This window comes from Antechinus flavipes, chromosome 2 (genome assembly GCF_016432865.1).
Source record: "Antechinus flavipes isolate AdamAnt ecotype Samford, QLD, Australia chromosome 2, AdamAnt_v2, whole genome shotgun sequence".
In the NCBI taxonomy this organism is placed as follows: domain Eukaryota; kingdom Metazoa; phylum Chordata; class Mammalia; order Dasyuromorphia; family Dasyuridae; genus Antechinus; species Antechinus flavipes.
In genome coordinates this window covers 633,534,731-633,562,091 of record NC_067399.1, presented here as the reverse complement: position 1 = coordinate 633,562,091, position 27,361 = coordinate 633,534,731, and the positions used below count along the sequence as shown (strand labels likewise).

The window sequence follows — 27,361 nt, the reverse complement described above, 5'->3', positions numbered from 1 at the left end:
CCTCTGCCTTTGAAATTTAAAACGTTCCTTTGTCCCCTGGGGAAAGTGGGACTTTTGCTCCATACGCCTGCACATCTGGAAGGAATGTTCCTGTCTTTACCCTTCTGTATAGATGGAGAGCCATAATTTCACTTTGGTGAATTATATTTTTGTGCCCTAAAAAACTGAGAATTCTTTGTGTTTGTGTGTGTGTGTGTGTGTGTGTGTGTGTGTGTGTGTGTGTGTGTTGGAGAAGAAATATCAACAGGGTTTATGTTGTTTCTAAGAACCTCCTCTGTATAAAAGTTTACTGAGGAAAAGAGGCAATTACTGTTCTGGGCTGACCTTTGGAGGGTAAGAGCTGCTACATTAGCCACTATGAAAAATTAGTCAAAAGACCAAGCAACATTTAAATATACAACCCAGAGAGTTTTTCTGGAAATTTTGGCCTTGAGTGAAATTTGCCATCTTCCAGTCCAGAGACAAATGGACCATTGAATCTGAATAGGCAGCTCTTCTAGTCCCTACGTGGAAGATGTACCCCTTGCCCTTCTGTTACCTAGCTCCTGGCAAGCCCTCAATGCTTTGCTGTCATTCTCTTTAAGTTCAAGGTCATAGGCTCAGAATACTTATGGAACTGTGAGATTAGGGTCACTGGAGAGCAAACAATAGAGAAATTTCCTTGTTTAACTATCTTTCAAGATGCTCTTTAATATCACCTGGCCTCCTTGCCACTTTATTTTGCAATATTCCTCACCACATAAGCCCTTTCAAGACACAGACCTTCTTACTTTTCCACAAATATGCAGACTGGCAACTCTTCAGCAATTAATGGCCCAATCAAGCATGCAAGAAGCCATTTATGATGTCTAATAGGGTTTGAGCACTATCCTAGGCATTGGTCTTAATCAGTTGCCTGAGAGGTTGAAGGAACTTGAATAATTTAATAGTTATTTCATAGGTGTTGATTTTAATTCTGCCATTATGTTTAGACTCCTTCAGGATGGGGATTATATCTTTTTTTTTCCTTTTCAGTTCATCCACTTCACTGCTATATTCTGCCAAGCACTGGGCACAAAATAGGTTCCTATTAGAACATAAATTTATAGAATATCAATTCCCTGTGAATAAGAATTGTTTCATTCTTTATACTTGCTTTGCCAGGAGCTAGCAAGTGTCTAGTATTTACCATGTACTTATATATTTGTTGATTGATTAATACAAACTTTTTGGTTAATAAATAAACACTGATGATATAGAGTCATCTTATTGAAGAAGTCTAGTACCTTGAGGGAAAGACAAGAGGCAATGTACACCAGATGATTCAAACTACCACTGCCATGTAGACTACCACTGCCATTTTGATACTGATGGAAATAGCCAAGAACCTCAAGAGTCTTAGGAATAGCAGTCTTACCAAAAGTGTTACACTTGTCTTCAGTCCTGAAACTGTCACTGAGTGGAGAAATCAATGTGGAGAAGGGATTCACCTTCTTCATCACTGCAACAATTATAAAATCATTGCCACGAAATGCTAATTTTCATCAATATGTACATGAGTAAATAGGGCTCTGGAAGATGCATAACTCTGCCAGGACATTTGCTAAGGTTTTCACACAGCCATAATCTGAGGAAGTTCTTTCATAGAGAAGGGACTATCTCACAACATAACATTCTCACTCTTTTTGTTGTTCATTTGCATTTTGTTTTCTTATTCATTTTCTTTCTTTTTTGATCTGATTTTTCTTATGCACCAAGATAATTGTATAAATATGTTCACATATATTGAACATATTTTTTAACATGTATAACATATATTGGATTGCTTGCCATCTGGGGGGGAAAGAAGGGAAAATTTGTAACACAAGGTTATACAAGGGTCAGTGTTGAAAAATTATCCAATTATATGGATTTTTAAAATAAAAAGCTTTAATAAAAAATGAAAAACAAAACAAAACAAAAAAATTGGCCAACTAATTATCATTCATAAGACCAGCAGATCTAGTAGAAACAATGGAGCACCACGAGTGAGAGAATCAGACCTTCATTAACATATTGGCCATTATCTCACCTTAGTTCCTGATGGAGAAAACCTAGGACCCTGGACCCAAACACCTTTGCAGTAGCATTGTTTCCAGCCCAGTGCCCACAGTTAGTACCATGGGAAAAGACTCTTGTGGAGACAGAACCTGGCAACAGGAACTATAGCCACATTTATTGAAGACTCAGAAAAAATGTTGTCACTGAAGTCCTTGGGTCTTCCAGATGATACATCAGAAACTGATATAATTTTATCAGTAAAAATGACATGAAAAAAAAAAGTATGGCCATCATCTTTGTTGACGTTTTCTAAGGGCCATGAGACTTTTTCTACTGACTAGCAGCTTTGTTGTGTTCCCCATTAGAATGGGAGCTTAATGAGAGTAGGGACAGCCTTATTTTGTCATATTGCATCTCTATTAGTTAGCACAGTGGTTTGTATATATGAATCACTTAATAAATGCTTCGTTCATTCATTAATATACACTTGTTGTTTGAAAGGTACCAAAATAGAGTACTGAAGCCAGATAAAGACTCCTATAAGGCTGAATAAAAGTGAGAGACCATTGTGAGCATTGTGATCAAGTACAAGGACGGGGCTCAGAAAGGCTCAATACCAATGGCAAAGAGATCATTCATTTATTTATGCCAGGGTGTGCTGTCCAGTACATGATTGGACTGGAAATCCCGAGACTTAACTCTTCAATATTGGGAAATCCAGGAATCTGTCAGCAAGTTGGAGGATGTGGGGAATTTGCTCGCAGTTGCCTGAGGAGAGGAGCTTAATTCTCAGATTTATGGTTTGCCTTTACCTGAACCTTTTATTTTGTTTTGACTTCTCATGCTGTGATTGAGTGGCCCTATTCAGTTGGTGCTTGGTAGATATTCCAGAAGGGTACTAACAGATCAGCTAGCCAGCCTGCGCGGCAATGCTCCAAGTGGTCTCTATTGAGCACCAAATTACAAAGATGAGAGAAACCCCTAAAAGTTATGACACTTTTAATCATAAAGTTGGTGGGGTGAGAATGGGGTTCACTTGCTGCAATGACAGATGGTAGTAGTTTGGTTTGGAGGAAAATGGCTCGGGTTTAAAGTCAGGAGGACTAGATTTGAATCCTGACTAAGTAATCTCGATGAGGGCATTTGAGAAGTCTGGGTTGTGATTCTTCATCTATAAATTAAAGGCAGTGAGCTAGATGATGCTTATGGTTTCTTCCAGCTTCTGTGGTCTTATGGCATATTTTTAAAGAACTTCATTCTATTTGGCACTTAAATTTTCAGATCCTTCTAGAGGGAAGGGACTTTGTAGAGATAATCCCTAAAATATTATTTTTCTAAATCTTAAAATTCAGAGATTAATCTAACCTGAAGGAAAATTACTGTTGATTTTCAATCATTTTAGTCAGGATTATCTCTGTGTGATCCCCTCAGAGATTTTCTTGACAAAGATACTGGAGTAGTTTGCCATTTCCTTCTCCAGCTCATTTTACAGATAAGGAAACTGAGGCAAACAGGATTAAGTGACTTGCCTAGAGTCACATAGCTACTAAGTGTCTGAGGTTGAATTTGACCTCAGATAAGTTTTTTTTTTTGACTCTACCTAGTGCTCTCTGCATTATGGCAAAGGAAAAGAGAATCTTGATTTCCCCTAAAACAATTTCTGCTGCCCTTCTTCCTTCCCCTTACTTGGTACCTTCTATCTGCTAAAAACCTACCAGTGCTTTTCATGACAGCCCATGTCTGAAATAATCACTCTATCTTTTGAAACCCAATAGTATTTATTTCTCGTCATTTCTATATGGCCTTATATTATTGTTATTTTTCATGTGGTCACATATGATGATTCCAGTGATAAGTGACATGTAAGTGCCTTAAAATTCACAAGGCATTTTATTTTTCTTATTTATCTTATTTGATTCTCTCAACAACTCTGGGATGTAAATACTATGATTGTTTTTCCTCTGTTTTATAGAGGAATATATCAAGAGAGTTTAGCTATTCACTCATATTAATGGAACTAGTTAGTGCCATATAGAAGATTATCACTTCACTAGTTAGACTATAACTAGTTGGAGGATAAGAAACAAGCTTCAATTCGTTCCTAACACAGCACCTAGTACAATGCTTTCAACAGTTCAGGCATTCAGAAAATAACTGATGGTGATTGATTGATTGTTAGTTAGATTAATTACTGCTGGCTTGGGTTTCTTTAGTTGTTCTTACTCTAGTGAATGTGTAGCAATATAACCTACAACCATAGGTTGCATAGAAAAATCAGTATGGTAGAAGATTAGGCCATTACCCACTAGGGAATACATATCAGCCTGGTCCAATGACTTGGGCTAGTGACTTAGAAATGAATTTTCACTTATAGGAACTGACATCATTAGTAGAAAGTATACCAGCAGGGCTGCTGATACTCCTCCTTTCTATATCTGGGAAGATGACACTGATCCAGAAATTCTTCTATCTTCTGTTCTTGGAAGATGTTTTAAAAAACAACTATTGACCTAGCACAGGGGTTCTTAAATATTTGGGGCATCATGGACTCCTTTGAAAATCTGGTGAAGACTATAGGTATTTTCTTAAAATAATGTTTTAAGTGTATAATAAATAAATCAATCAATAAACATTTATTAAACACCTACTATATGCTAGGCACTATGCTAAGTATGTGAAATACATAAAATTACAAAGGAAACCAATGATGTTGAAATGCAGTTGTTAAAATTTAAAAAAAAAAAATAATGCATGACCCCAAGTTAAGAACCTTTCATTAAGAGGTAATATTTCTAAACAATTTCTAGTTTTTACCAAAAATTATAATGAACAAAATGACTAGATTCCCTTGTTTGCTATAGTCTAGATAGGTTTAATATTACCTAGTTTTGTTCAATCCTTGTTCACACTTGCAAATAGAATTGTCAGAAAGTTTGCTTTTGAAGATATTTGGACGAGTAATGTCTGGGATCCAAAAAGCGATTAGTATCTTTCTAGGAAATATGGTTCCCTATAGATTTCACTTAATGGCTCTCTTCTGAGTAGATGAAGATGTCATCAAAGTTTGTGGGATAATATATCTAATTCATTTGTCTACCTAAACTAGAGAATTTTTGTAATGATATAACATGGTCTGGAGGCTTGAGAAAGAAGTTGGCAATTAGATTAAGTTATAAGCTTGTTAAAATATTTCTCAACTCCATTGCTGAATATTCTGATAAAAGTTTACCTTTTTACTACCTGGAGAAGTAGAATTCTAGGAAGTAATATCATCTCTTTGAGGACATTTTAAAAATCAGAAGCTTTTCTGAGTCAATGAAAATTTGGGTTTGTTCCTGAACTGGCATTTCTAATGATAAAGAATCATATTCTCATTATTGTAGCTTTTTTCCCTTTTGTAGTCTATTGATATATCTACAGGTTTGGTCATTAGCTAGGGATTTCTTGTTATTCTTTGTTGTTACTTTTGCCAAGTTGAAGAATTGGGCTTGGCCTTCAGCTCCTGGCCAATAAATATCCCATTTCTCTCCCTTGCCCCAATGATGGAAATCCAGAAAATGTAGCAAGTTTGAATGCTCCATTTCTTCTTCATCTACAGTAGCCTATTCAACCTCAGTCTGCCATCTCATTTACACATGGGCTGATATGTCAAGTGTGAAAGTTTGGGGGAATCCAGCTGGCATAAAGGATTCATCATCCAAAGAAAATAATTCTGCCTTTGCTATGATGCACATCCTTGGTAAAGTATGAACTAGCCACCATGAAGAAAGATGGGAAATTCTCTCCCAAACTCTACTAGAAATAGATGCTGGAGAGCACCAGATACTTCTTTGGACTGGAGGAAGCCAGGGAAAGCCAGAGACCTAAGGAAGGGGTACTGGTTTCCCTGCAGCAGCCACTGTCTCCCAATTAAGGTGGATGTTGGCTTCTAAGAGTGCAGTTAGATGCAGACAGAAGGACTGTGGTCAGGCTGCACATTTGGGCCCCTTTTTATTATGAAAACCTACAATTTTACTGAAAGCTGGTGAGCATTTTTTTTTTTTTGCCAATGTCCAGAAGGGGTTTCAACCCAGTTGCCCACAGGATAAGTAAAGATATCCTAGTGTGTATTTTATTGGCAATCCTGATAACATTTTCGCCATTGGTGGTTTATATGTAATAGAGACCAAACTGCAATTTTCTGACCTGCCAGGATCAATTACAGCTGATAAATATAGTTTATGCTTGACAGAATCCACACGTAGGGTGGAAAACCATGCAAATTAAACTAAGGGTTAGACTAATTTTTGGTAGTGAAAATTATTCTCCCTTGGTGACCTTATTCAACATGAAATAAAACAACCAGAAAGCTGTTTGTACAGACCACTCTTTTTTCATTTAATCAAAATAATATAAGACTTTGGAACAGCTGGGTTACTGATTCGCATAGCTCACATCTTTCATGGGGCCTAATCTTTTCTGGTCACAAGAAGCTTATCAAGTTAATAAATTTGAGGCTAGGAGATAACTGTCCATCTATTTGGAGATCTATGCAAATTCTCTCTCTCTCTCTCTCTCTCTCTCTCTCTCTCTCTCTCTCTCTCTCTCTCTCTCTCTCTCTCTCTCTCTCTCTCTCCTGCCATACTAGGAACTGGGTGCTTTGGCAGGCGTATTTAACACCATTGCCTGCTGTCTGGGCTAGTAATGACATTTCCAGCTCTAAATGGTGTTGTATCTATGATAGTCTTAAGTAGCAGAGTAGCTACATAGCCACTGGGGTAGGGGGTACCATAATCTAAGAGTATTGATGAGAACTCATTTTACGGTTTCAATTGACTGCTTGGAGAGTTCAAATGGCTTTTCTGATGGCAAGAGACATTAGTATATTCTTTTGACATAGCCCCTTTCTCTGATAGGTTCTTGTCTAGCCTTTCTTTATTTCTTCTCCAACATTAGTAGGGAGTAGAATAAGAATTGACAATATTAACAAGCTGGTTTTATTGAGGGAAAATCTTAAAATATCTAAAGGCAAGGTAATTGACTTATCCAGGTGTATTGCTTCTCAAGTTCTTGGTTCTAAAGACTGGGTTCTAGACAGTAGAGTGGAAGGAAGTGAAGGGGTCATCAGGAAAGAAATTAAAAAATATTAAAACTACTAGTCTCACTTACTTTTCTGTATTACTCTATCTAAAGACATATTGAGAATTGATAAATAATAATGATAATAGAATTTATGTACTATTTTGTTTTCAAGGTACTTTACAAATGTTATCTCATTTTATTCGCCTAATAATAAGAAGTTATTAATATCTTCATTTTACACATGAAAAAACTGAGACCAAGAGAGATAACACATTTTATTTTATCCACCCAACAATAATAAGCTATTGTTATCCTCATTTTATAGACGAAGAAACTAAGACTAAGGTCAAATCAAGGCCATCCAGTTAGTAAGTGTCCAAAGCCAGATTTGAATTTAGTTTTTTTTTTTTTTTTTAACTTCACTATTCTTTGTGCTGTACCATCCTGCTGTAGTATCAATGCTGGTTTCCATTTGACACCAAAGAAGTATTCTTTATTATTTTAAAATATAAAATTATTCATACAAAATAAGTATAACATTGTGTTTATAACACAAATGCTATATGAAACCAACTGGAAACTTCTAGACTATAGGAATTCATGAAATTGTGGGAATTAGAGCTAAAAGAAGCCTTTTTTTTGATAAATAAGAAAACTAAATAAGATAAATAAAAGGCTCATTGAAGTAAAGTAATTTGAGATTATACTACAATATGGAGTTGTAAGGTACCTTAGAAATCGCATAATTTCATCTCTTTTTATAGATGATTAATCTGAGGTGAAGAGAGATACAATAACATAAGCTTACAGAGCTCAGAGCTTGAAGGAACTTTTGAGATGACTTAGTCCAAACTAATTTTGGACCCACCATTTTGAAAAACAGTTCATCAAAGCCAGAGCAGTTTTGACTTGCCCAAAGTCAAATAGCTAAATAAAGATTTGGATCTGGGTCTTTTAACATTAGTTGGGAATATTTTCTTTTCTTCCCTTTCTCTTTTTTTTTTTTCCTTACAGAGATTATGTCTCCATTGATTCCTCTCCCTGGGCATATTTTACCAATGAACAAAAGTGCTATTTCAGTGAATATCCAGAAAATTGCTGCTAATAGCTCAGCCAGGGTAAATTTTTAGGACAGATTCTGTCCATGACAGAAGGTAAGAAACTTGACTTGTAGGTTCCAGCCACAATGACTGAACATTTCCCGGCTCCTTTGGCCATAAACACCTGTGTTGTGTCTAACCAGCCCCCTGAAGCAAGCCTACCCCAGTGACCAAGCAGGTGTTTAGAAAGCATAGCACTCAACAGTATGTTGAAAGTATAGGGTCTTTTTTTTTTTTTAAAATTAGGGCGGGTATCAGTGTAAACATTGATCTCCTGTCTCTTTGTGTTCCACTAATTGCCAGGAAGAAAAGCCTCCTCCTGTTTGGGTGAGAGTGTGCCCAGGCATGTGGTAATCACTGGAACAGTGTAATGGCTTAATCTCCCTGAGGAGTTCCCCCATTGTCATTTCCTGAGAGATGTTAGGCATTTACCCACATGGCGAACACCATGAAATTCAAATCAAACAATGAAAGAGATGTGATTCATTTCTTTTATGCCTTCTTCTGGGCTTAATTCCCAGAACTAGAACAAATTTAAGAAGAGAAGCTGGTTTACGCCATGTGACCCTGCCCCATTTGTTCTTACACTCTCTGCTTAAGCATAGCTCATCATCCTGACCTCTGGTTGACTTTGAAATGAGGGGGAAAATATATCCACATATCCCATAATAAATAAAACCCCGCAGAAGACTAACTGGGAGCAGCAAGCAGGGGCATTTGAGTCGGGTACCAAGCACAACCAAACTGCATGTATCAAACCATCTCTTCTTTCCAGTTGGCGATTCGTTCCAAACTCTTCAAAGTTACTGCCCAATTATGCTTCCCCACCATATCTTTGGCTGGCTCCCATAATTGCCTCATGATTGCTGCTTTTCTATAGAATGTGCATCTTTCCACTCACAGTCTGACTGTCTGCCTGAACCTCCCCTATAGTCTATTTAGCAGAAAAGTGCAATCACCGTCCCCTCTACTGTTTTACTGATATGTGTGAGGGATGCTTATGGATTTTGGATTCACTCTAATGTCACAAACACAAACCTGTTAACACCGACAGTGGTATCTGATGGATCTATTAGATTCTACTCCCCAGAGTTCATCAAATGTCCACTAGGTAAATCAGGCTTGGTTTTGTTCCTCTACTTCCCACATTGTATTCCCCCTGCAGTGACTTTAAATCACTTTCCTAAAATGTCAAAAGTTCTTACTTAACCCAGGGCTTCCAGTAGGAACCTGTAAAAGATTCCATCTCTCTATTTAGATGGGTGTTTTAAAGACGATACCTAGAAACTATTTTAGTCATAGGAATTAAAAAATTGAAGAAGCCAACCCAAGACCCCCAAATAATCCCTTTTACAACATACTTGAAAAACTGTCATTGAGCCCTTATTTGAAAATGAAACCCCCAAATTTGTGATACCCTACTTGACTTGTAAATAATGCTAATTGTTAGGACATTTCAGAACACATATATTAACAATGGAGGGAAAAAGAAGAACAATGATTTGAGTATGCAACTAAAAACATTTTTTAAAAATCTAGAAAAAGCCACAAATCTTGAAACAAGAAATACTCATAAACAAACATAAAAGTAACCATTGTGCTAATCAAAGAAATTCTAAATAAAATTGAAAGAAAAAGACTGATAAGCTGATAAAATAAGAAGCTGTTTTTAAAATCCAATAAAAGTAATAAACTAAGAGCATTTGATGAAGACTTGGATTCCTCAATCAAAGTAATTTCAAGTGGTGTGATGATTATAGAATCATAGAAGTATAGATTCCTGGAAATTTAGCCCCAAGAGGGAATCTTAGAGATCAACCAATCCAACTCTTTCTTTTTATTGTTAAGAAGAAAAAAAACCTTGACTGGTTCAAGGTCACACATTGAGTTAGTAGTAGAACCAAGATTAGAACTTATGTCTCTTGATCCTGCTTTATGCCACTTTGCCATGAAATAGCTTTGATTTCAGGATTATTAATTGTTAAATTAATTATTAATTTGTTTTATTAATTATTAATTGTTTATTTTATTACATTAAATGTTAATATGGTAGAATGAAATGTCATACTGTGTCTAACAGTGAAATGAAGAGATAGAAAAGCAATTATTCTCAACACTTAGTAGGACCAAAACAATACTTAATGCTATGGAGAAAAAAACTTAGGCTGATAGATTTTAGCCCAAACATTTAGGGCATTTTCTCCAACTTGCAATCATAGAGTACCAACGACTGGCCATCCTTTAGCACCCTATATAATCCATGACTTGTTTTCAGTAGGAATTGGATATGACCATAGACTATCATCCTTAAAATGCAATTGACAACTATTTTTTTCTTTGACTTGCCATCCAGAACTTAGCCATCAGCATCTCTACTGTCCTTTTAATTATTTGTGAACTTTTAGATGAGAGAAAGAATGATTTCTTCCACCAAATAGAGTGGGTCCCCAAGTTTCAGATTATAATTGCATCCATGAAATACCAGGACAAGTAGACATTGTGCCCACACCATCCCAGTATACTCAGTTTCACTTCTATGGCATCCTACAAGGCTGGAATCTATTTTCCTAAAGAAAGAAAAGATAAGGAAGAAGACATAGTCATTGAAACTTCATCAAGATCTCTTATCCCAGAAAGTAAAAATACAGGAGAAATTTATTTTTACAAAACCAAACAAAAACAAGCACATAGCTCTTCTCTGTCTTTTCCCTTGGGAAAAATATTGGCACCCAATATTCAGCAGTAGGGAGACATTTGGAAAGCAGCATTGCCAAAGGATCCAGGGTAATCAGGAAGCATAAATCAGATATGAGTGCATAGAGCCATATGGTGGGGGGGAGGAAAGGGACGATGCAGTCGTGGAAGTGTGTTCTCCCACACAGCCAAGTGAAGCATCTCTTCATCCCCACTGCACACCCCCACTGAAGATGCTGGAGGGACAGCTGGAAGACTATATTCATTTTGAAGCACTTCTGAACCGGCAGGATGTCAGTGACCTGGAGTAGATTCAGGAGAAAAACAACAGGAATGATTAAAGAGCTGAAAAGATTGATGATCCAATGGGTGTTTTCCATCCCTTTTTAAAGACTGGGATTTGTGAGGAAATATTAAGAGAGTTAAATTTGTATTCCTTGGCCAAATGTAGACAAAAGAGGGATGTGATAACTGTCTTTGATTGAGTTGCCAACAGTCAATAAATTAATGTCTAAAAAAATTGACTGTCAGTATAGATTTTTTAAGAAAAGGGTTTCATTGAAAATAGTTACCCCAAATTTATTTGCACTAACTTTCCAGACAGACTGAGTAATTCCAGGCTCATATCCGTTCAGGCCTATAGAGTTTTAAAGGACCTCCATTGTTCTTTGAAAATACTCCAATTTTGTATAAGGAATCTGCCTTTGAGTTTATATACTTCCTTTCTCCTCTCTGATTCTTTCCTTGGACCTTCATTTTATATATGCATATATATACATATACATATATATTTATATTTATGCCTTCTTTATGATGGCAAGGTTAAGAGGATAGTGCGTTTATGTTGCTATGTGGTCATCCTCCTTTGTTGATGTGGATGGAAAGCCATTTTATAAAACCATTAACCAGAGTTGAGGTGGGAAATCTATCTTTCCCATGAGTCACCAGAAAATGACCCAGAACTTGAATGAATAGGCTAGGGTGTTAGTGCAAAAGCAAAGTGAAGTAGACCAAATACTTTTGTAAGTTGTCACAAGGTCCTGGGCAGTTTCCCAGGAGACTCTGAGCCAGCCAGATCCTGCTTTTATTGGCCACCCTCTCTGTGGCTGGGATCCTTCATATTGCACTGGGTGGTGGCTGAGCCATGTGTCCCATTGGAGGTGGTAAGAGGGAGGAGGAGGATGCTGAAAGTCAGGCGTCCTTTTCTTTTCCTTGATTTTGTAATTGCTTATCCAGCTTTTTTTCTCCCCCCCAACCTGGTAGAAAAAAAAAATATGGAATAATGGCAGCAAACTGACCACCCCATAATTTGTTCCCAAAGCTTGGCAGGGCATGAAAGTTTACCTTTCCAAAAACACACCACATAATTTATTTTACGATTCCCTCTTGGCATCTGTGGGGGCTAACCTCAGGTTCAGGGGCTTTGCCTTTGCTTCCTGGTGCTCATGGTTACAGTATGTCCTTTCTTGGCAGTGGAGGCAGGCCCAGGAAAATAGGACCCTGAAAGACACATGGATTAATCATTCAAAATGTCCTTGTAGCTACCTTTCTCCCTTGGTAGGAAGACCAAAACAGGGGGTACAGTCCGTAAGTACTGAGGGGTGGGGATTACAAGAGGGTGGGATAGAGTAGGGTATCTGAAGGGCCCCAGATATGTGCAGAATGAGGATTTTAAATTTTACTTATCTAGAACTTTGAACTATGGAGGAAATATATTCTTTTAAAATAACATTGCCACTCCCATAGACGGAAATTATGATGAGTTCCATCTTTTTTTATTACAATCAGGTTTTCTCTAAATATATTATGCCCCACAGGTCAAAATGATTTACTTCTCTATTTTGGGACATCTGAGTTTTATTCTACTCTTGCCAGGGTGTTCTCAGCTGTGCCAGAACTGAGCAGGTCTGTGGTTCCTTTGTAACATCAAAACGGAGACATTTATCATTGAGATTTATCATGGGACAGCCTGCCAGATGGTTTGCGTATTTTAAAGGTGAACTGTTTAGGTCTTGATTAGTTCATGTGGTCTTTCAGCTAAAGACAGCTCTATCAGCTGCTTCAGGGAAGGGATTGGGTGGGGGTAGGGGGATTGTGGGGGGGATCTCCATTTTCCTCCCTTTTCGTCTTCATGTTCTCGTAATTCAGATAATATTAATGCAATGGCAGATGTAGCATCGATTGTCATTTCAGAAAGAAAACCAAGCCATAACCAGTTCCACTGATTGCTTTCTAATTATAATGTGACCTCCTGTTGCTTTGCATAGAGACGGTATTCATTTTCAGCACGCCACTGTAAAACTTGCTGAGGAAATGACCCTCAAAGGGGCAATTGTGAGATTCAAGCTTGGAATTTTTTTGCTCATACCAAAAGACCTTTCTTTTGCCAAGCCTCTGCTGATTGGGCCAGAAAGAATGCATTTGATTATATAGATGAAACTTATTGGGAACAGAGCTTTTGTGCTTTGAAATGCTTTTCCTTCAAATTACATTCAGGCCCTAAATCAACATCAATTATGATATGGCTTGGCAATGGAACGAGAGCGTGCTGGCTTGGGAATGGACTGCACTTTTAGTCTGGCTTCTTGGGGAAGGCTTCGTGATACAGGGGTTCCCAAGGAAGCTTCGGCTGCTTTATCGGGCCATTGAGGTGCAATATCCTAAGACTCTTTCCTTAGACATTTTGGACCTTTATCTCTCTCACTGCTTCCAATCCATTTTGATAAATACTTGAAAACTCTGCCTTCTGGAATACTGGTTTTGGTTCTGAGGGCTGCATTTTTAAGGAGGTTATTAGCAAATTTGGGATTCTGGAAAAGGATGATGGTGTGTGGAGGAAAAATAAAAACTTTTATATACATCATCAGGAGAGGAAACCAGGAGGGGACATGATAGTGGTCTTCCAATATTCTTTTGTTGAAGAGATTACACTTACTCCACTTAGCCGAGAATGGTGGGCCAATGGGTGGATACTATGGTGATGCAGATATAACTACAATATCAAAAGACATTTCCTTTGCATTGGAGCTATCCAGAGGTGAATGGGTGGCCTTAGGAGGTATGGAGCTCTTTGTCATTTAAAAACAGGAGCTGATGACCACTTGGAGAGAGATTGTAGAGAAGATTCATCGTTCTCCTGGTTGAGGATTAGATTAAAGGCAGAAACCTATGCTTCTTTGATCTTACTTTTGTTATTCAGTTGTATCCAACTCTTCTTGATCCTGTCTGGAGTTTCCTTGGCTAAGATGCTAGAGTGCTTTTCCATTCCCTTCTCCAGCTCATTTTAAACGGAGGCAGACGGGGTTAAGTGATTTGCCCAGGATTACACAGCAGGTAAGTGTCTGAGGCTGGATTTGAACTCATGAGGATGAATTTTCCTAACTTAAAGCTCAGCACTCTATCTACCGTGGCAACTAGCTGCCTGCTACACTGATCCTTCGATAGTTACTTTTTTGAGTTAAAAGTGACCAGGAAAGAGGAGTTGTGGCGTAATGGAAAGAGCATTGCACTTGGAGTAAAAATACCTGGATTCAGTCCCTGGCTCTACCTGTGACTGCAACTTAAGTTTCTCATCTATAAAGTGGGGGGATAATACTTTAGTTACCTCAGAAAGTCTCTATGGAGATTATATCAGATCACATGTAACATAAAGTGCTTTGGAAACCATGACACTTCTATAATAGAGACAGAGCAAGCACAGAATTTGGACCTCAATTTGAGTCTTATCAGTCAATTAATTAGAATTTATTAAGCACTTCTTATCCACCAAGCACTGAGAATATAAAGGCAAAATAGAACTCCTTCCACTGAAGAACTCACAATCTAATGGTTTTCTCAATTCTGCCACTGATCACTATGGTATCTTGGACAAGTTCCTTCGATTCTTTCTATCTCATTTTCCTCATCTGTAAAAAGGGGAAGAATGGAGGACAATGTTATCTGTTTCTAAGACCCTTCCAACTCTGTCTCTGTCACTCTCTGTCTTTTTCTGCCTCTTTTGCTCTGTGTGTGTGTGTGTGTCTTTCTCTCTCTCCACACACACACACACACACACACACACACAAATTTTTAAGAGACTCCAGGACTGGTGTTCTATCATCAGCTCTGTATCTTAAGATTCTATTGCCAGGTATTATAGCAGATAGAACACAGGACTTAGAATGAAAAAGGCTTGAGTTAATAAAATCCTGGTTCTTCTGCTTATTAACCATGTAAACCTGGTAAGTCACCTAATATCTTTCAGCCTCAATTTCTTCTGCTGAAAAATGAGAATACCATCATTTTGGTGCTTTTACTACAATTCCACACACACATGTTTTGATATAGCAAAATTTTGTATATGTGTTTATATAGTTATATACATATAATGAGTAAATAATAATTTATGTTAATATATAATTAAGTTTAATAATTTATAACATATAACAATAACTAGTAAATTATAATAATTAGTAAATAACTAATGAAATGATGTATATAATAATACATACACATATCTATGTATGCATATATATAAAACTTTGGTATAGAAAATACATATATAAAAACAAATATAAATGATAGTTATTATTATTCTGTTGAGTGGTAGATTGTTTTACTTCCTTAAGTTCATTAATTTCATCCAAGGTACAATTATGTTTACCTTTATAAAGAGGTTTATTTTGTATAAACATATTGTGATCTAGGAGAGAACTATCTATTGATATTAGTCAATGATTTGTCCAACAAAGGATGTTTGACTATTGAGTAAGGAATAAGGGGGATTCTTGGTCTTGTCTGTCTAGACCAGAGGCATCTTCTACATATAAAATTCAGTAATTCTACACAAGTATTTATTCCACAGCAAAGTTTTGAAAAGACTTGTCTAGACCTTTACTTTACTAGATCTTTTCTGCCCAAAGAAACACTATTTCTGAGCATCCTGGTGGACAGCTGAGTATGTTCCAGTGCACAGAGCTGACATTTTACTTTCTGTTCAGAATACTTTCTCTCTAACTTTTCTAGCATCTGGCTTTACCTCAACTCATGACATCAAAGGAAGAACCAAAAGACCTCTATGGTTTTCTGTGCTATTATTGCTGCCTGGGGTCATAATCACCCACCAGCAGCACTCCTGTGTGACACCAGAATAGGCTATATGTAAATTTAGGCCAGAATAAGAAAAAAAAATGTACTCCCTTCTCCCTGATCACCCAGTTGCCTACCTCATACTTTCCTTGTGAGATCTATAGTCAATAGAAACTGTTTTGCATGTGGTGGAGAAGAAAAAAAAATGCATTTCAAGCTGAGAAATCTGTTTTCAAATCCTAATTTTGATATTCACTAGCTGAGCTCAGTCTCCTTAAATATACAATAGGTTTAGTAAGAAGACTCACATAAGTTACCTTGCAGCGTTTTCAGGAAAAAAAGTGCTTTATAAACCTGAAAGCCTAAAAAAAATACTCCAAGACTTGTTCCCCTGTATGCATTTGGGTCTGATATTACCTTGGTTTTTTTTTTTTTTTGGTTGTTGTTGTTTTAAACCTGTAGGTTGTTTCTTTAAGGTTTTTGGATTCTGGCTTAACGGGTAAATTAAGTCACTTCCTTACTTGACCTTGTTAATGCTAAAATTATCAAATCTTCAAAGGCAAGTACTCTTCAGTGCATAATAAGTTACAATTGTTGATAATTATATTTTTGAAGAGTTTCAGCTTGCTGTCAGCAAAGTAATTAAAGGGGTGGGACTGAGGTTGTATTCTATACACCATAGTGGCTTTGCTAGCAAAAATTTGGATTTAATGGTAGCAGAAAAGCTGCCTGTTTTAGTCTCATGGTATGAAGAAAGGGTTAATTAAATCTTTAGCCCTAATTCCCAATGCTTCTGTGCCTCAATTTTAGAGCTAGCTCTGCCCCTCTCCAATCAGCTTTTGATTCCTAGGGACATCCCTGAATCTGTCCTTTGCTCCCTGATTTAAACCTCTGGGCTCTCAGGGAAGGAAGATGCCTTCTTGGGGCTGAGATGAGGACCATTCCTTCTAAACTGCCCCATCCCCCCTCACTCCCCAGCATCTTCTGTGAGAAGTAGCTGGTCTGAAGAGAAAAAGAAAAAAAAAAGTCAAGAAAAGAAAAGGAGGGAAAGGGAATGGAAAACTAATGATTCAAGAAATCACATAGCACGAGATAATTCTATTTTGAAATCACAGCAGTAGCACCCAGAGGCGGATGCTCCCCAAATTACTAACGAAAATCCTTTGATGTATCCAGTTTTAAGAAAGCCCAGAGCACTTTTTTATTATTATTATGAGTGCCTCACGTATTCTGAAAAGAGCACTTAGCAGCTATGTTAAAAATGCGGGTTGTATGTGTCATTGGGGCTTTAAAAGAGTCCTGATTTCTTTGGGAGTGGGTGAACTGTCTTCAGCGTTAGGGGACACCATTATTCACCTCAGGAGGTAATGTTCAGGATGGAGATGGTCTGCCCTCACCCCCAAAAATATCTTATTCAGGAGACAACCTTCTGGTGACGAGTTTATACCAAATTATAAAGATGGATCTTAGACACAACCCATTTCTTGGCCAAATCTCAAAGCCTTTCTAGATTGATGTGACCTACTATAGCCTGTCCTCTGTTGGTGTAACCTTTGAAGAGCCCAGTATCAGTGCAACATCATGATGGAGTGGAACATAACCATAGGGGAGGGATCTGTGAGATTAAAAAAACCCAGAATGGCCCAGTCCCCTGTCAAACAAACCAACCAAGCCAAATTTGCCACTTACCTCTGTTCAGTTTTAACTTGGTTTTTCATCTTCAGGGATGATAGCATATAGGAATTACTACATCAGTCATTTATGATCCCTTAAGGGCGTCTTCTAGACGAGATTTCTTTTTTTCTTTTTTGTAGGAATATAGAGCACTATTCATGACTCCTAGTTCTACTGGGTCAGAAGGAAGTATTGCATATCCCTCCATTACACAGATAACCCCGATATCATACTTTCTGTAGACATCCTGTACCTTTGAGCTGTCACTTACTGTGAATTTGTAAAAGTATCCCCCCAAACTGGCAAGGTCCAGACCCAGCTTTCCTGGGTCCATTTGTCCCTAGGGTTTGTGTAATCTGACACTTGCTTTTAGGATTATTGATTCCAGGACAAAGAAAATTCCTGCAGGGAAAAAAGATTTTTCCCTCCTTGTATCCTGTAGTGAAACCAAAGCTGACTAGTACTTTATGGTACAAATATGGATTCTGAATCCAGTCCCCAAATAGGGGAAGATTTGGCAGAACAGGGTGGGGAGACTGCGGTGGGAGGAAAAGCAAAGTTATCAGTGACAAAGACAGTGCAAGGCGACTTTTAAATGGAAAAAGCAGGCAACGGCATCATTTTAACTCAAAGGGACAACTCACCTCAGTTAAAAGACATGATTGGCTAATCAGTTTTGACAAGCAATGTCACTTCAAGATGACTCACAGGAGTGAACTACAGAGGTCAGATCTCACAGCTGATTCTAAGATCCTGTAATTTTATCTAGTAATAGATTGATGTTAACCAGGGAAAACAACTACACTCATTGACCATATGTGCAACACACACACACACACACGAGTGTCCTGGAATCATATTTCTATGTGGTCATCCTTGGCATTTGCCATTTCTAGCTTTGCAAAACTAGTCATTTAAATAGACACACAGGATGTCCACATGCATCTCCCCCATCCCTTTCTGAATTTCCTTTTTATCTGACTGATTAATGGTAGAATCCACTCTATGACAAAACAACAGCAAGAGCTAGAACAGTCAGTTTGCATCTGTAGATATGTTTCTTATTTAAAAGCTGGAAAAGTATGGAGCCTGTGGGTTGGGGAAATGTGGATGCCATTTTGGAGATGGAGATGCATAATTCCATACATCCTCTGGTGTTAACTTGACATGCTGAAAGGGAACAGACTTGTATTTACATTTTAATACTTTTTTATTGCTAGTTCTCTGAAGTGAAAGGGAGGAATAAAGGTGTGTGGCTAAATTCATGGATACCACTGAGATCTGCTGAAGGGGGCCGATGTAGACTGCTAATCTATCCAGGGCTGGATGGGGACAGGTGTAAATACTGTAATGGAGTCTTTGTCGAACTGTTCTATTTCTCTGAACCATGAGTTATCTGGTGTAGGGATAGGGGGGTGATGAGTAATTTGGCTTTCTTTAACAGAAATAGATGTTAAGTACTGTCAATTGATTTCCACTGTGCTTGGAGTCCTACTTTGGGTCCTTACATTTATATAGTACCTTTCTTCCAGAAGGGTCAAAGAACTGGCACGACTATTCATCTCCCTTATTCTTAGAACATCACTGTGAATGTGAGAGCAATCTCTGGGCAGTATTTGTCATTTCCTGATTGTCTTCTCCAGCTGGAAAAATGGGTACTCTTTCCTTAGCCCTCCACATTTATTCCCCTCAAATCTGTGAGCTTAGAGAAAACTTTCACTTAAATGTCTCTGTGTAACAGTGTGGGGTGATGATACTCACTCAATATGTTGAAGGTACTCAATCAATAGTGAGTTTACATTATCCCCATTTTAAGGAGTAGAATGTGAGGCCCAGGGAAATTGAATGGCTTGCCTAATATTAATGTTTGAAGGAGCCAGAATTGAGACTCAGTCTACTAGTGTGAAGCATTCCTGGAAATGGATATTCAAGAACTTAATACTGTTTATTTATCATTTTTCATTACTCCATGGATCTGTGCAATGATTACTATTGGCATTTTATCCATTTTAAGGAATGCTAAAAGCCATCAGGGCCCAAATCCATTCTTCATGTTCTGCAACTCATCCCATAGGCTTCTTTCTGATGTTTCCCATAGATATTTTGTAGAACATCTTTATAACATGTTTTTTTCTAGATATTTTTATATTTATATTTTTATATAATTTTTATATTTATATTGCAGTATCAGTGCCACAAACACCCTGGACTGGTCAACTGTTACTATGTACAGTTCTCCTTTTATTATCATACATTTCCTTGATTGTATTTCTTAGTGACTAATTGTTTCCACTTTGCTCTCTCCATTTTCCTTTGGATTACCTAGTTTGATTTTTTGAGGAATGTGGAGTTGTAAAATTCACTATCATAAAGAAGTATGAACGGTGTTCAGAAAATGGATTCTTGTTGTACGGAGAACTTTGGGATCTTTGTAGGCATGACTCCATTTCCCTAATACAATACTGCTTACTCTTTTCTGCTCAATTAGATCTGGGTCCAACTCACCCATCAATGCCTGTGCCTGGTGTATATGTACTAATGAACTCGCTCAATAGACTGACCTTTGAATTTTATGTCATATTCTGAATATTTTCTATCCAAGTTGTTTTACCCATATTGATTGTTGGCCAAATTATTTTGAATAATCATACATATTAATGATGTGTTTTTATTATTCATTACTTATAATGAATGAAAGGAATCCTTTCACAGGCAGCCAACTAAAAGTTATAATTTGAGGAACATTTAAAAGATATCTATCCCTATATTAGAGTCATTACAGCAAGATAGAGCCCTTTTTACAATGCAAATATTTTTACTTTAGAGAGATAATGCTTGTAGATACTGAGAAAATGAAATTCAGGAATCATGAGATTTTTTGGGGGGAGAGGGGAGGTAAAGAAACTGAAGGGGTAGAAAAGGTCCAGATTCCAGAACACAATCCCTCCTGAGAAGAAAGGGGTGGGGGTATGGAATCATTATGGAAAGTATGATAGTATTTATTGACCTGTTGAATTTACAGTGAACCTGTAGTGTGAGCTAGAGATAGATTTGCTATGATGCTTGATTTTTTGGAATACCCTTAGAACTGTAATTCTTCTACAAAGTGTTTTAAATATCTGAGATGAAATGCTCCATTCATGTGTTTATTGAAATAGAAATTTTATCAATATATTTATAATATGGAATAATATATATTATCGATATATTAATTATATATTAATAATATATCATTATAAAATATATATTTTATACCATTTATATATATGAGTCCAGAGCCTCAGATATTTATTAGCTGTGTGACCTGGTGCACCAGATTCGACCTCTATTGATCCAAGTTTTTTCAACTGTAAAATGTAGAGGATAATAATTATACTTACCTTCCAGAGCTGTTGTGAGGATCAAATGGAATAATATTTATAAAGTTCTTAGCACAGTACTTGGCACAAAGTAGGTACTTCATAAATGCTTGTTTTCTTCCTCCTCAAGAAATTCTAACAGGGGAAATGGTATTTAATAACAGTAATAATAATAATAATAGTAATTTTTTTATTTCACAGTAAATATAAAACATAACATGACAAATACCACAAAATAGAATAATATAACACAGCTTAGCATAATATAATATGGCACAATATAACATATAATGTTATGTGACTTAACATACTATGTATATATCATGCTACACTTGTAGCCTGCCAGATCAGGCCATATAATACTATATCATACAATATTAGTACCAAGTCATGCTACTTACCATCCAATATCATATTGTGTTATGCTATACCGTGCCATACCGTATTATGTCAGATTATGCCATGAGATATAATATACACATATACCTTACCACATTCTCCCATGCTCCACATACCATACCATGCTATATCATGCCATTCCCTACTGTCCTGTGCCATACCATTCTGTTACATTCCGTCCCATCCCATCCTATCCCGTGCCATCATCTCTGAGGCAGGACATGAAAGGCCTCGTATCAGGCTTTTACAGAACAAGAGCTAGAGAGCCTCCGCAACAGGGAGAGGAATCCTTCGTAAGCCTGAGGGGCAGCTTCTGCAAAGGCAGAGGAGCACGGAGTACCATGTCACGCACAAGGTCAGTTTGGCTGCATGAGTGCGTGAAAGATCGTAATATGGTAAACCTGGAGTAAAGGGTTTTCAGCGCTAAACAAAGGATGCACGTTAGAGGCAAGAGGGAGCCAAATGTGAGCTGTTGGTCTAGACTAGTGGTAGATGGGAGGATGTCCCCACCTTCCGAGCTCATTCATCCCTGCTTCCCTTTCACAGGCCTCGAGCCTTTCTTCCATGTTTTCGGTGTTTAGAGTAGGTAAGAGGATGATTGAATGGTCATTATAGGATAGCAGGATCTTGGAACTTAATAGCATTTTCCCCTTCTAAAAGACATTTTAATGGCACAAAGTAGGGGTAGAAAGATATTATGCATAGGCTCCAAATCATTTTTTCCCATTCCCAGAGCTGTATCATCTGCCAGAACCTGAAATCTTACTTAAAGCACAGTGCCAGGTTTATGTGGCTGATTAATAAATACAACATAATTAGAATGATTACACACATAATAATTATGTTGCCTAGAAACAAGGATTGTAAAGGTTCGCTCCGCGTCAACTAGATAAAGGCTGAGGGCATTTGATGTTTACATAGGGCATTGGCAGAAATATGCTAATTGTGGAACAAACTCACCTGGCCAAGCCTTTGAAGAGAAGTAGAGATCACAGAAGAGTCCTATTGGAAGGCAAGGGAAATCTGCTATTTAAAAGAGGCACCATCCCTCTTCAAGCATCCATGCTGACAGATTCTCCAGTCCCCTCTAAACAAACACATATCATATGCACGGAGCAAATAGCGACCAGAGACATTGAAAATGAAGAATCTCCATAGCAAAGAACACAAGCAGACTGTTCCAAGAGTGGGCAGAGATAGTTCTATTTTTGTATTTCTTCCAGTGCCAAGGAACAACCATGTGCATAGAGAATGAGCCTTTATACTTCCCAGATTTTCAGAGAGAATTGGATAATTTTCAAAAGAATGGAAGAAATCCTTCAAAGAAAAAAACAAATAGGTAAATCACCTCAGAGACAGGAGGTGATATAAATCTGTTTAATGAGACATTGATGAGAAGCAGGGAAGGAGAAATAATGTAAGCCTTTGGAGCTGGGTTATAGGTTTGAGGCTTTATACCTAAATTGTAGGCCATCTTTGTAGGAAGCAGCTTTCTATGCCCTGTGGAATATTGGTGAAGATACACAAGTGCTACAAATCCAGAGGTACGCTACTTTTAGTCATAGAAAGATGAAACAAATTGTAGTGTTTGGAAACTCCCTATTGCCTTTAGGGTATAACTCAAACCCCTTTGTTTAGCAATGAAAACCCTTTGTAAACTTGTCTTATGTCACCGACATAAAGAGTTGGGAAGTATATTGTCTTTTCCTTGAACCTTTATCTAGATCTGATGGAGGGATTTGTCAAAGCTGATGTCAAATACCCATTTTCAGTGATTTAGATGAGAACAAATGATCTTACCATCTAGAAATTCTAGCAAGGATGAACTCCTTGGCAAGATATCCTTATGGACATCTTAGTGATGCTTCATCATTGTTACTGATTGAAAGTAGGGGCTTTAAAAGAGAATGCTAAGTATTAAAAGTAAATAACTAGTTAAGGAAATAATGTTGGAAAATAGTATTTGATCATCTGGACCTGGACTCAAGATAAATCTCCTTGATCATAAATGGAGTGCTTCTAACAAGGGATAGAAAGAATATATTTAGCTCTGATCAGAAAACTGGAACATGAAGATATTGAGAATGTATATTTAGGCAGATTTAAAACTGATTAAATATCTAAACCCAAAGAATTAGGGCACTGATGCCAACTTGGAGGCATCTGGTGGAATGCCACAGAACTCATTCTTAAGTTTGTTTTGTTCAATATTGTTATCAGTTTGATAACCATAATAACATGCTTATCAAATTTATGACCAACACAAAACAAGGAAGGATACCAAATAAAGATTGTTGAATAAGGAAATCTAAAAATATCTTGCCAAACTAGATGAATGTGTTGGATAAATGAATATAATTTAACAGGGAGAAATGTAATATTCTATTTGTATACTCAGCAAATCAGTTGCAAAAATACAGATTAGAGGAGATTTTGGGTTGAATGACAGCTCATGTGAAAATTACCCAGGAGTCATAGTGAGGCAGTCTGTCAACAAGCATATGTTATGTCCTTACCAAGTGTTAGGCACTATGCCATAGGCTGGAGATACAAAGAAAGGGAAAAAAGCACACATCCATACACAAAACAAACAACAATGAAAAACAGTCCCTTCTCTTAAGGAGCTCACAGTCTAATGGGGAAAACAACTGTGTACTCACAAAATGAATTGGGAGTAGTCATAGAAAGAAGGCGATAAGACTAAGGAAAACTAAAAGAGAATAGATTCTTAATGGAGACTTGAAGGAATTAAAGAGATCCAGGACGAATTGATAAGGATAGAGAATATCATTTCAGGGATGCAGATTTCTTCTTAAACTAAGAAATAATCTTGTTAACAATGAGGTGTTTGGGTAGTAAGTTCTCCATCATTGGAAGTCTTCAAGAAGAGGTTGGATGACCACTTTTTGGGAACATTATAGAGGAAAATGGCCACTGTGAGGTCACTTCTGCCTCTGTGATTCTAATCTATTTTCTTAAAGCAGTTTTTGAGGAGTCTACTGTTCCAGCCAAGGATACTTCCTAGTTTTAAAGATCAGCCAATTATGATATTCTATTTATGTTTAATTTGGCATGTTTATTTTTATAGAATTGGGTGCATTAATGTAATCTTGTTGATTTGGCATAGAAAATACATTTAAATTATTTACAATCACCTACCTATCCCAGCAGAATGAAATGGAGGCACATAAAGCAGATGTGAGTGGACCCTCAATGACCAGGAAAGTTGCCAGTTCCCTGAGTCAACCTCCAGTCCTGTGATCTAACCACCAGACCACGATCCTCTGCCATAGCCCTTCTTTTTTCCATGCTCTGCTTTAGGACAAATGTAACCCGGGCATAGCTCTGCAGCAGAGTTACAACATGTACCCTGATGGAAACCAGATGGAAGCTCTGGGCTTTGCGTGGTGAGAAATACACTGTGGAAATGAAGAATGTTTGCAGAGACTTCCCTAAGCTCAGAGCACAAGTGAGATGCCTCCTGGCTTCCACTTGACATGGTTTAGATCTGAGGAGGCAAGTTTTACTCCAGGGTCTCTCAGAATTCTGAATGTTTCCAAATTCCACTTGGACTCCTCCACCAACTGGTGAAGAAGACTGGACTGGACTGGAGAAAGTAAGTGTTTCTTATTAGAGCTGGAGAACAAGAGAAGCAATCTCATTTTTTCCTGGATCCATGGCTGATGGGGGAGATAGAGTGCTTATTCACATGTCTTTATGTGGCACAAGCCCATGTTTGGATGGGAGTTTGCGAAGTTGTTTTATTCCTACTTTGACTTTATGGAGCACTGTACTAAGCCAGGGGAGACAGATGTTTGCCTCTCCTGTTGGGTGGTAGAGTGATTTTAGAGAACTGGACTTGGAGTTAGGAAAAACCAAGTTCAAATCCATCTTCTGACACTAATTGTTGGTATTAAGGCGACCAATTTCTCCTAGCCTCAGTTTCCTCATCCATTAAAAAGGGAAAATAATAGCCCCTACCTCACAGAGTTACTTGGAAAGTATCAAATCTATATCAAGTCTATATCTATTGACATATATAATTATATCCAAATATATGGATACTTCATAAGTTTTTAAATGGCACATATGAAATATGTAGACATATACACAAAATACATAATGTACAAAACATGTATATATGCACTTACATAGTTAACACACATACATAATGTATACACATATAATGGTTTAATAACTAATTATATAATATATTATTATATATTAATATGCATTAATAATAATATTATAATACTAATGTATTGTTATTTATATAAGCTCTTTAATTTATTTTCATGAGCCCTGAAAATAATTCCTTTTTTCTTCAGGGAAGTATTTTCTGTGGCCCTCTGGACTTCAGCTACAAAGCAAGATAATCCATGATATCTTGAACAGCCATTTCTATCATTCTCCAGGCATCTTCTTGGATTTCCTACAAGTGCACATCTGTTGCCTTCCTCCCATTCCCTTGAACCCCGCTTTCTAGCCATAAATTGCCTCACCTGGCACAATTCTGCTGAAGCTCTACGAACAGTCCTCAATGAATCTCACTCCATTATTCCCTTCCTATAATGTAGAAATTCTGAAGGGAAGTAGAAGAGAAAAAAGTGTTTATTAAGTGACATTATGCTAAGCACTATATCAGTTGACCCCTCTGCTACCACTGTTCAGACCTCATTCTCCATCCTCTGCTGATCTCTCTTTTGATTTTCCTTCCTCTCAACCTTGCACTATATCACTCTAAGGCTACTTGTGCTATTGTCAAAACCTGCTCCATAGGTAACACATTTTCATCTTAAATCTTTTCCTTTTTCATTTGTTCTGCTCACTGACAATCCTTTCCTCATCCTCCTTAATCTTAATGTCTTCCTTCTGAAACTATTCCAAACTTATCCTCTCTTTTTCTTGTTTGTACATAGTTATTCATCTATTGTTTCCCCTGCTACATTGTAAGGTCCTTGGGTATAGGACTGCTATTTTTTCCCTTTCTTTGTATCCCCAGAACTTAGTATATTTTAAGTCCTTAATAGACACTTGTTGTTGACTTGATATGGCTTAAGAAGGAAACCAGGATGGGGAAAACATTCTTATTCTTTATAAACAGACAGCACCAGAACTGAACTCAAGACTTTCCAACTTGGGAGAACGTGCAGTTTGCTCCCCAATCCAAAAGATTGTCCCCCACCCTTGTCCCAGGATCAGCTTTACAATGTGATGGGACATTACAGTAGCAATGTCATGGAAGAGCCATCAGGAATGTATGTGGTAGAGTAGCTAACACTTTAATGGGATCTGGCCCCTGGGAGCCCCATCCCTATTAGCATGGGCTAAGGGGTTCTACATGTTCAGTCCCCTTTACAGATGTCATTTATTGATTCTTTCCCCCCCCTTTTTAAAATTTTTTATTTTTTTTATTACTATAGCTTTTTATTTACGAGTTATATGCATGGGTAATTTTACAGTATTGACAGTTACCAAACCTTTTGTTCCAATTTTTCCCCTCCTTCCCCCCATCCTCTCCCCGCAATGGCAGGTTGACCAATACATGTTAAATATGTTAAAGTATAAATTATCATTTATTGCTTCTTGTCTGTTTGCAATGTGAAGAAGAACATCCCTTTAATTAGCTGCTGAGTCAGAATTGAGAATATTTATAAAAGGAACCAATTGGGTGATTTGGTCTTTACTGCCTTGTGGTTGCTTTGGGGTTGTTACTCATTCTTGTGCTCAGAGAGGACCAATGACCTTGGGAGGGTGATGTCTTGACTTTCAAGTGCATTGGAGTATGAGACAATATGTAATCCCCAGGGTGGAGAGCGTGGCCTCTGGTCTGTATTTCCCCATTGGACTCCTTCCATCTTATAGCCTGAAAGTTCCTTGCCCCGCTCTTGTTCTTGTTTCTATTGTACTTTTCTACTTTTGTATTTTGTGAACTTTTATACAAAGGAACAGTCTGTGGTCTTGTGAGCTTGGAAAGTTTGGCAAAGC

General features: G+C 37.5%; 1 protein-coding gene and 1 long non-coding RNA gene across 2 annotated transcripts in view; one reads left to right on the top strand and one right to left on the bottom strand.

Moving 5' to 3' along the window:
- The window catches only part of LRMDA (leucine rich melanocyte differentiation associated), a 1,322,797-nt gene that overhangs the window by 1,142,077 nt on the left and 153,359 nt on the right, over window positions 1-27,361 (top strand). The gene's annotated exons all lie outside the window — the stretch shown is intronic.
- LOC127551891 (uncharacterized) lies at window positions 12,223-22,453 on the bottom strand. Its single transcript, XR_007951197.1, has 3 exons — window positions 22,334-22,453; window positions 20,996-21,109; window positions 12,223-12,374 (listed from the first exon to the last, which is right to left on the bottom strand). It is a non-coding gene; the product is annotated as an uncharacterized LOC127551891 (long non-coding RNA).